The following is an 8,910-nucleotide window of genomic DNA, read 5'->3' on the forward strand; positions in this document are numbered from 1 at the left end:
GCTAGATCAGGCAGAGTCTTGTAATTCATGCAAAGGAGATTTATAAGGAGGGAAGAGGTCTGATGTCACGTATGGGAATCACTCTGGCTGATTTATGAAGAGTAAGGACAAGGATGGAAGCAAGAGGAAAAGGGAAAAGGAGATTCCAGTCATCCAGGAAAGATAGGGACTTGAAATGGTGGGTAGCAGTGGATGTGATTAGAAGTGGGCAGATTCTGGATACATTTTGGAGGGAGACAGCTATGTCATAGAACTTGCTGATTGGGTGTGAGCTGGTGATAACAAGGGACTGTGATATTTTTGATGAGAGACTGACTGGATGGAGAAGAATGAAAGAGAACCAAGTTGAGAGAGGAAAGAGTCAGGAGTTCCATGTTTGACCTGCAGAGGCTTAAATTGCTTGCTAGTATACAATTAGAGACCTTTAGTAGGCTGCAGAAGGAAGGCCTCGGAAGTCTGAAGGCGAGATCAGATCTGGAGTTGTAAAATTTGTAAGCAACTGCCATATAAAGTGTTTCGAATCACCTACATGGTTATCACCTAGGGCGACTGTATTTAGGGAAGAGATGCAGTCCGGTATCTGCAATGTGGATAAAGGCACCTTAGAGTCAGATTCTTTCTCACACAGAAGCAGGAAGAGCAAGAAAGTAGATAGGTTTACCCTTGACAAAATTACAGATCAAGAAAGAGTGAGTCAATCAGAAGAGGAGTTTGATGAGATGGAACCTAGAAAAAGGTCAGAGATCCAGCATAGCATTTCCCATGCACATTCTTTTTGGGGGAGGAGGTACCCTGGGTCAAAACCTCCCCCTCGCTTTCCATTTTCAAAGGCAAGAATTTTGGAAATGGCCCGGTGTCATTAATCTTTGAGTTATAGAAGCAGTTACCTATTGAATGGTTTCATGATTGCCAACAGTGGCTAAATAAAGCCCAGGGGTATATGAAGGAATGTTATCCAACAGAAGATTCTGGCACTGAATATACTTGAGTAGAATAAGCTTGAGGATAACCCCATCATCTCTCCCCTCCTGCTCCGCCCACTCCCATTCCACCAAAATAAGGGAAACTTCTCATAGCAAAGTTGGGAATAAGTAATGAGGAGTCAGGGCAGATCGTGGGGAGCACAGAGGGAAGTGAGTGAGGTGTGTGGACAGGTAGATGCGTACGGGAAGTCTCCTGGAGAAAATTCAGACACTAATAATAGGCTCTGGGGCTGTGCACTTGGCTGAGTCTACTATGCAGGTTGAGAGCAGACTCTGAGTCAGTAGGAGGCAGAAGTTTAATTTTGAGCCTGCCTTGCAATTTATAGACATTCCCAAAATTGTCTATGGCAGGGACACCTGGCTGACTAATTCGCAGGACTATGAAACCCTCGATCCCCGGATTTCCGGTTCAAGCCCCACATTGGGTGTAGAGGTTACTAAGGAAAATAAAATTTAAAAAGTCATCTATGGCAATGAGTTTTCTTTGGTAAAGCCAGTCTGCTAGCAAGGACTAAAAATACTTTCCCTTCTTCTTCGTCATGTTCCCAAATCCCAGTCAAGAACTTAGTCATTTTGTGGATACACTCATTTTTTCTGCTCTTGAAGAAAGGAGGAAATCTTTTTTTTTTTTTTCTTCATTTGGGAGAGCAGGGAATGATGGGTGCATGTCCAACACATTGGGACAAGTTTTTTTCCTTGTTCAAGCAACAATTTCCATTGTTCAAGCAATGTTGAGAAGATAAGTTGACCCAATTTATTGCTTTCCTTGAGGGAAAGAATGTACCAGCCAGAGGAGGTCAGTATCTGATCTATTTGTGAGTTGTATTTTCAATGTAAATGAATTGCTTTTGTCTGATGTGTATATTTGTTTCCCCATGAGCTGAGTTAAAGCACAGGCACTCTGGGTGGAAAAAATCAGTTTGTGAAGTGACAGAGGCAAGAGTCAGGTTAATCCATCAGGGTAAATGATGCCTTATGGCTTCTCTTGGTACATTCTCTCTGGACACATTTTTAAAAATTACTATTAAAAAAAATAATCCAAACTTGGAAATAAAGGAGGGCTACATGTCCTTTCAGTGTCATTTTTAAGCATGTCTGCCTAATAAATCTTTAATTATCTACATCAGAGAATTCGCCTGTGTTTGACTTTGCTGTTTATTATTTGATTACAAACCAGGCAGACACCTGTTTCTGGTTTCTAGAAGCCAGATTTCTGTCTAGTTAAAAAATGTAACCCCAGAGGTTAATGTGCAATAGGATGTTAACCAGTTTTGTATCGAGTAAGCAGGTGAATTCATTTTGGCGTTCCTTTGACCAACTGTATAAAATCTCTGCTTCTCCAAGTCTTCTTTGAACCAGCTTTATTATCTTAATGATTCCCTCATGAATTAATAGTTTAAATAAAATCTTAGACATGGGTTCATTCTGTATTTATATGGTAGTCTTGTGTTTAACTTTCTGAAAAGTAAACTTTAATGTTATAACGTTCCTACTCAACTCTGCTTCTGTCCAGTGTTTACAAATGGAATAAATTGCTCCGATTTTTGCATGTTGGATGGTTAACCTTTTGAATGGGACAATGTTGGATCTCTTAGGACACCAGGATTCTTAAACAACAACAACCGTTAATCATGGCAATGTAACACAAAACCAAAAATGAATATATCCGCTTCTGGCTCATCCATAAATTGGAAAACAAGGAGGCTTCAAGGAGGCTTATCATTTAGGAAGTTTCTGAGTTCAAAAGACTGACTTGTGTATGTTCCCCCTGGGTGCATGGGATGGAGATTCTCACACCAGCACTGGAGAGCAGAGTATCTGAGTCAGGACCATCACAAGTGTCCTGAATTGTGGCCTGATCTTGCTTGGTAGGAAGAAGAGGAAACTATTTCCAGTGTTCCTGATTAGAATTTATAAAATAATTTTCCCAAAAGGCAATTAAATAAGTAATGATTAGTTTCTTTGAATTGCCCACAATGTGGCTAAAATAATGTCTTTTATGCAACAGAATTATTTTCAGTAATTGTATCTTTTCACTGCAAACTATTTCAGATACAATATGAGTCAAATAGTATTTTGTGGGGCAAACTGAGAAACTAGTCCCAATTTATAGCATTGTTTTTAGAGAAAATATGAATTTTGTTCCAAATAACTAAATAAAAATGCTCTGGGAGAGAATATACAGTTCTTTTACAGATTGGGAACTGCATACAATGAAGTTTACTGCAATGATAAAATTAAGCAAATTAAAAGCTGCTTTACTAAAAAAAGGGAATGAAGGGGAAGTGTGTGTGTGTGTGTGTGTGTGTGTGTGTGTGTGTGTGTGTTTGGTTAACGCAATCACACCTTTTAGTTTCTTATCACACAAAGTAGGACATATTCCAGGCTCCTGAGGCTTTTGCTTACCTTTGCCTTTTTCATACAGTGCTGTTGTTAATACCTTGTGATACGTGCAAACAAAATGATTTTCAGTTTCAAATTAAATCTGCACCATTTCACCCACCAAAATATCACACTTTCACCCCAATTTCTGCAAAAACAGAACAGATTCATTCTGGATTTTCTAAGTAGAACATTTCATTAACAAATAATGAGACTGACCACTTCCTTATAACAAAGTCATTTTCATGTTCTGAATGACAGCTCCACCGCTTTTCTGAAGGAGATTCAGGAGGGGGTACAGCATCCTAATAATTATGATGAATTAACAATAATTTTTGAAGATGTGACATAGGCACACTGGAAGATTTCCAAAATCTTTTGAGGGTGGTGGTGATGGTAAATTTTTTGTTTTCTGCATCAGTGAACTAGGAATATGAGCAGTCAATGCCAGAGTTAATGAACAAGAGATAATTTTAGCTATGACCAGAAAGGCATGTTTTCTGATAGGAAATCCCTCAGAACTAAATTGAGAACATGCCAAATACCATATTCCATAGAGGAAATAAAGTGCTAGAAATTGGAGCACAAGTGGAGAGTAGATTGATTCATCAGCTTTTGTTCTGTCCCTCTTAAAATAGTTTATATTTATTTCGCTTCTTATATCAAGAATTTCCTAGGTAATTAAAATGCCTTAAAATGATGTTAAAGAATGCACAGTTTGCCATGTATGGCTATACCTGTGGTAAATTAACTATTCCTTTAAGGCACATTTTACTGTATTTGCTTTTATAATGTGTCAATGAACCTTTGTGCATGAATCTTTGTCCATATTTTAAACAATGACTTGAAGACGGTTTCCTTCAATGGAAACAGGGAGGTCAAAGCCTGTGAATATTTATTACTTCTGTTACAAATGACCTTGAAGAAAGACTGTCAGTTTGTGCCCCATCTGGTTCTTTTTCATTCTCCCTATGATTCTACGATTATTATTTTTAAAAACAAATGACCACCCACCCCCAGGCAAACCTCCCCCCACCTTCCAACACACCCCAGTAACTTAAAAAAAAATTAAAATTCACATACAAGATAACACAGTCACGCTACAGAAGGGTGAAAAATACAAGGCGATTTCCCCCCCTTGTATTTTTGAAACTCATTTCTACTTCCTTCAAGTAACCATTGTGATAAAAAATACAAAATATGACCAACTTAGCATTTGAAACCAAGGCTTTGCTATTTACATAACCTATATTTGGGAAGGAGGGGAGTGCAGAACTGTAAGAGCTTTAGGACCACTATACCATGATCCCTACCTTCATTAAACTCACAAGAACTTTTTTTTTAAGTTTATTTTGAGAGAGAGAGAGAAAGAGAGTGCGAGCATGAGCAGGGTTGGGGCAGAGAGAGAGAGGAGACAGGAGACAGACACTCCCAAGTAGTCTTCGTGCTGTCATTGCAGAGCCCAATGCAGGGCTCCAACCCACAAACTTTGAGATCATGACCTGAGCAGAAATCATGAGTTTGTCACTTAACTGCTTAATCAAATGAGCCACCAAAGGTGCCCAAAGGTCACAGGACTTTTGACATGAGTAAAATCTATAGCCACCTCTAAGGATGGCCTGTGTGTTTGCTGACATTCCAGTGGGGAAGATGAGACCCCCCTCATGTACATGTAGAGGAGACAGGAAGACAGATGTTGGAGCTGTAAATTGGCATACTTGAAAATGGCTATTTAAATGTATTGATAACATGCATTTGGGAAACTTTACAGTTTCTAGTCACTAAGACGTTTAAGGTTTACAAAAATGTTTATGGCATTTATCTAAGAGAGTGGAAGGGAGCTGCTGCTTGTCTAGACAAATAAAACATTAAAGATTCTTAATATGGGACAAAGTTCATAATTACTGATTATTGAGGCTGTTTTCCTTATCACCTCTTTAGTGTCTACCTATTTGCTTGTCTTTCAGAAATGTTCCATGTTGGTGCTTATACTCTTTTTCTTTCCCTCTCCCCACTGTGAATTATTTGAGAGTTTTTAATTTTTTAATTCCTTGAGAGTTAAGTACAGACATTGTTATATGTTGTCCCTAAACACTTAAGTATACTAAGAACAAAGAGGGGCACCTGAGTGGCTCAGTTGGTTGGGCATCTAACTTCGGCTCAGGTCATGATCTCATGATCTCATGATCTCATGATGGTTTGTGGGTTCAAGCCCCGTGTCGGGCTCTGTGCTGACAGCTAGCTCAGAGCCTGGAGCCTGTTTCAGNAACAGAACATTAAAAAAAAAAAAAAGAACAAGGATAGTTATATAGTTTTCTATGTAACTACAATACTATTTCACACTCAAAAATTTACTGCATACAATAAAGATTACCCAACACACCTCCATATTTAAATTTCTGTCAGTTGTACACCAAATAATCTTTTAGAGCTATTTCTTCCATTTAATTTCTCACTAAATCCAATGCAAGTTTGCAAATGCATTTGCTTGTTGTTATATACTCTTTTTTAATTTTAATTTTTATTTATTTACTCATTGGTTTGTTTATTTTTTTTATTTTGAGAAAGATAGAGAGAATGGGCATGAGTTGGAGAGGGTCAGTGAGAGAGGGAGAGAGAGAATTCTGAGCCGTTTCCTTGCTGTCAGGGCAGAGCCCAATGTGGGGCTCAAATCTACCAACTGTGAGGTCACAACTTGAGCTGAAATCAAGAATCTGGTGCTTAACCAACTGAGCCACCCAGGCACCCCTATATAGTCTTTTTAAAAATTCAATGTAAATTTTGAGATAATTGTAGATTCACATGTAATTGTAAGATATAATAGAGAGCAATCCCATTTACACTTTGCCCAGTTTCCCCAAATGATAATGGCTTGCGAAACTATAATATGATATCACAATAGCCTGCCGTGGATTACCTGATACCATCAAATACCAAATATTTCCATCACCACAAGGATCTGTCATCTTGTATAGCCACTCCCCCTTCCCTCCTGCCTCTACCCTCCCTAACCTGGAAACCATTAATCTCTTTTACAGTTCTATAATTTTATCATTTCAAGAATGGTACATGAATGGAATCATATAGCATGGCAACTTTTGGATTGGAATTGGATGTAAAGGCTTCTGTGCAGGTTTTTGTGTGAACACAAATTTTTTTTCTCTGGGTCAGGTATTCAGGAGTATAATCATTAAATCATACAGTATATACATTTTAACTTTTTAAGAAACTGCCAAATGTTCTTCTGGAGTGGCTGTACTATCATATGTTCACACTAATGATGTAGATGTGATTGAGGTTTGGAGGAGTTATACACATCTCTTACTAAAATTAGTTTTAGATATTTCATATTTTCCTTTGTATTTTTTTAAGTGAGCTTTATTTAAATTTTTGTAATGTTTTATTTATTTTTGAGGGAGAGATAGAGACAGTGTGAGCAGGGGAGGACCAGAGAGAGAGGGAGACACAGAATCTGAAGCAGGTTCCAGGCTCCGAGCTGGCAGCACAGAGCCCGACACGGAACTCGAACTCATGAACCGTGAGATCATGACCTGAGCCAAAGTCGGACGCTTAACTGACTGAGCCACCCAAGCACCCCTTTTTTGTATTTTTTTAACGAGATATCCCCCTCAAATATACCTGCTTTGAATTTTCTTTAAATATTGTATTACTTTAAAAAAAGCAGAAATATCAGAGAATGCTAGGAAGTACAAAGAAAACACTAGTAGTTATTTTTAATTCTCTGACCGAGCGATCCTATGTATTAATATTTTTATGTCTATCCTTCTAGTCCGTCTGGGATATTTTCATGTGTTTTGTGAAGAATACTATGTGTGTTAATATTTTTTATGTGTATCCTTTAAAAATACAGGTATTTGTATGTGTATTTTACAAAAATGGGATCATGTTGTTACATAACCTACTCTCTTCACATAACAATAATTCTAAACATTTATCTGCTTCATTCCACAGCATAATTTTAATAGTTTCATCTGAGAAATGTTCCCCAGAAATTTATTTCTGGCATACCTTTTGTTGTGAGTACAGGAAAGCTATCACACTCAGGGATAGTTATTTTGTTTGTAGTCACTTTACTAAACTTTCAATAATTCTTATGCTTTTTCCATTTATTAACTGGATTTTCTAAATAGGCAGCCCTAGTGACGAGAAATAATGGTAATTTTGTCTTTTCAATTTCTCAGTTCCATTTCACATTGAATTATCTTAGTTAAAACCTTCAGGAAACATAAAATAATGGTGAATGTGTTTTGTATTGTGTTGCTCTCTCTCCTCTGGTATTTATGTATACATGTATGTATGTATTTAGAGCAAGGCAAGGGAGGGGTAGAGAGAGAGAACCCCAGGCAGGCTCTGTGCTCTGTGCTTAGCCCAAGGTGGGGCTGGATCTCATGACTGTGAGATGGGGACCTGAGCCAGAAACAAGAGTCAGATGCTTAACTCACTGATCCACCCAGTTGCCCTCCCTCCTCTGGGTTTTAAATGGGGATGTGTCTACTCTTCCATTGTTGAGTAGTATGTTGGCTGGTGGTTTGATTTGGGATAGGAATCTATTATTGATGTTGAGATAAACATTGCTTTTGATTGAGGTGACCACATGTATGACACTAAATATATCTAATCACTAATAGATGTCCTAATATCTAACCATCCACGGAAAAATTCCACTTAAACAGGTGGAAAACTTCTAGTAATGCAGGGCTGAATTTGATTTGCTCCTATTTTATTTATTTGCTCACATTACTTTTTGTCAGGTAATGACAAAAGGCTTATGCCTGATTCACAAGTGTATTTCTAGCTTTTTAAATAACCTGAATCGAATGTCTGTAGCATGATAATTAGCTCTTTGTTAGAATTTTGAAAGAATTCATTTGTTTTTTTTTTATTTTTTTTTTTACAAATAGTTTATTGTCAAATTAGTTTCCACATGACACTCAGTGCTCATCCCCACAAGTGTCCTCCTCCATGCCCATCCCCCCTCCCCCCCACATCCATCAGTCCTCAGTTTTTGTCAGCATTCAAGAGTCTCTCATGGTTTGCCTCTCTCCCTTTCCCCCACCATTTCCACCCTTCTTCTCCCCCTTGTTCCTCCATCAAGTTCCTCCTAATCCTCCTATACGTGCAAACATATGATATTTGTCCTTCTCTGCCTGACTTATTTCGCTCAGCATAACACCCTCAAGGTCTATCCACGTTGCTACACATGGCCAGATTTCATTCTTTCTCATTGCCATGTAGTATTCCATGGTATAGATAAACCACATCTTCTTGATCCATTCATCTGTTGATGGACACTTAGGCTGAAAGAATTCATTTGTTAAAAATCCACTGATTCCTGAAGATTTTTTAGAGATAACTTTTAAATATTTATACTTCCATAATTGCTGTCTTCAGATATTCTACTTCTTAAGCTTAATTTATGGTTCAAATTATATTCTCCAAAAACTTTCCGCATTAGTAAGATTTTCTAATTCATTATCAAATAATTTTATATGATGTGATAATTTATTTTTAAAAACCTCTCTGG

The sequence above is a fragment of the Crocuta crocuta genome, unplaced genomic scaffold (genome assembly GCF_008692635.1).
Source record: "Crocuta crocuta isolate KB4526 unplaced genomic scaffold, BGI_CrCroc_1.0 scaffold384, whole genome shotgun sequence".
NCBI lineage: Eukaryota > Metazoa > Chordata > Mammalia > Carnivora > Hyaenidae > Crocuta > Crocuta crocuta.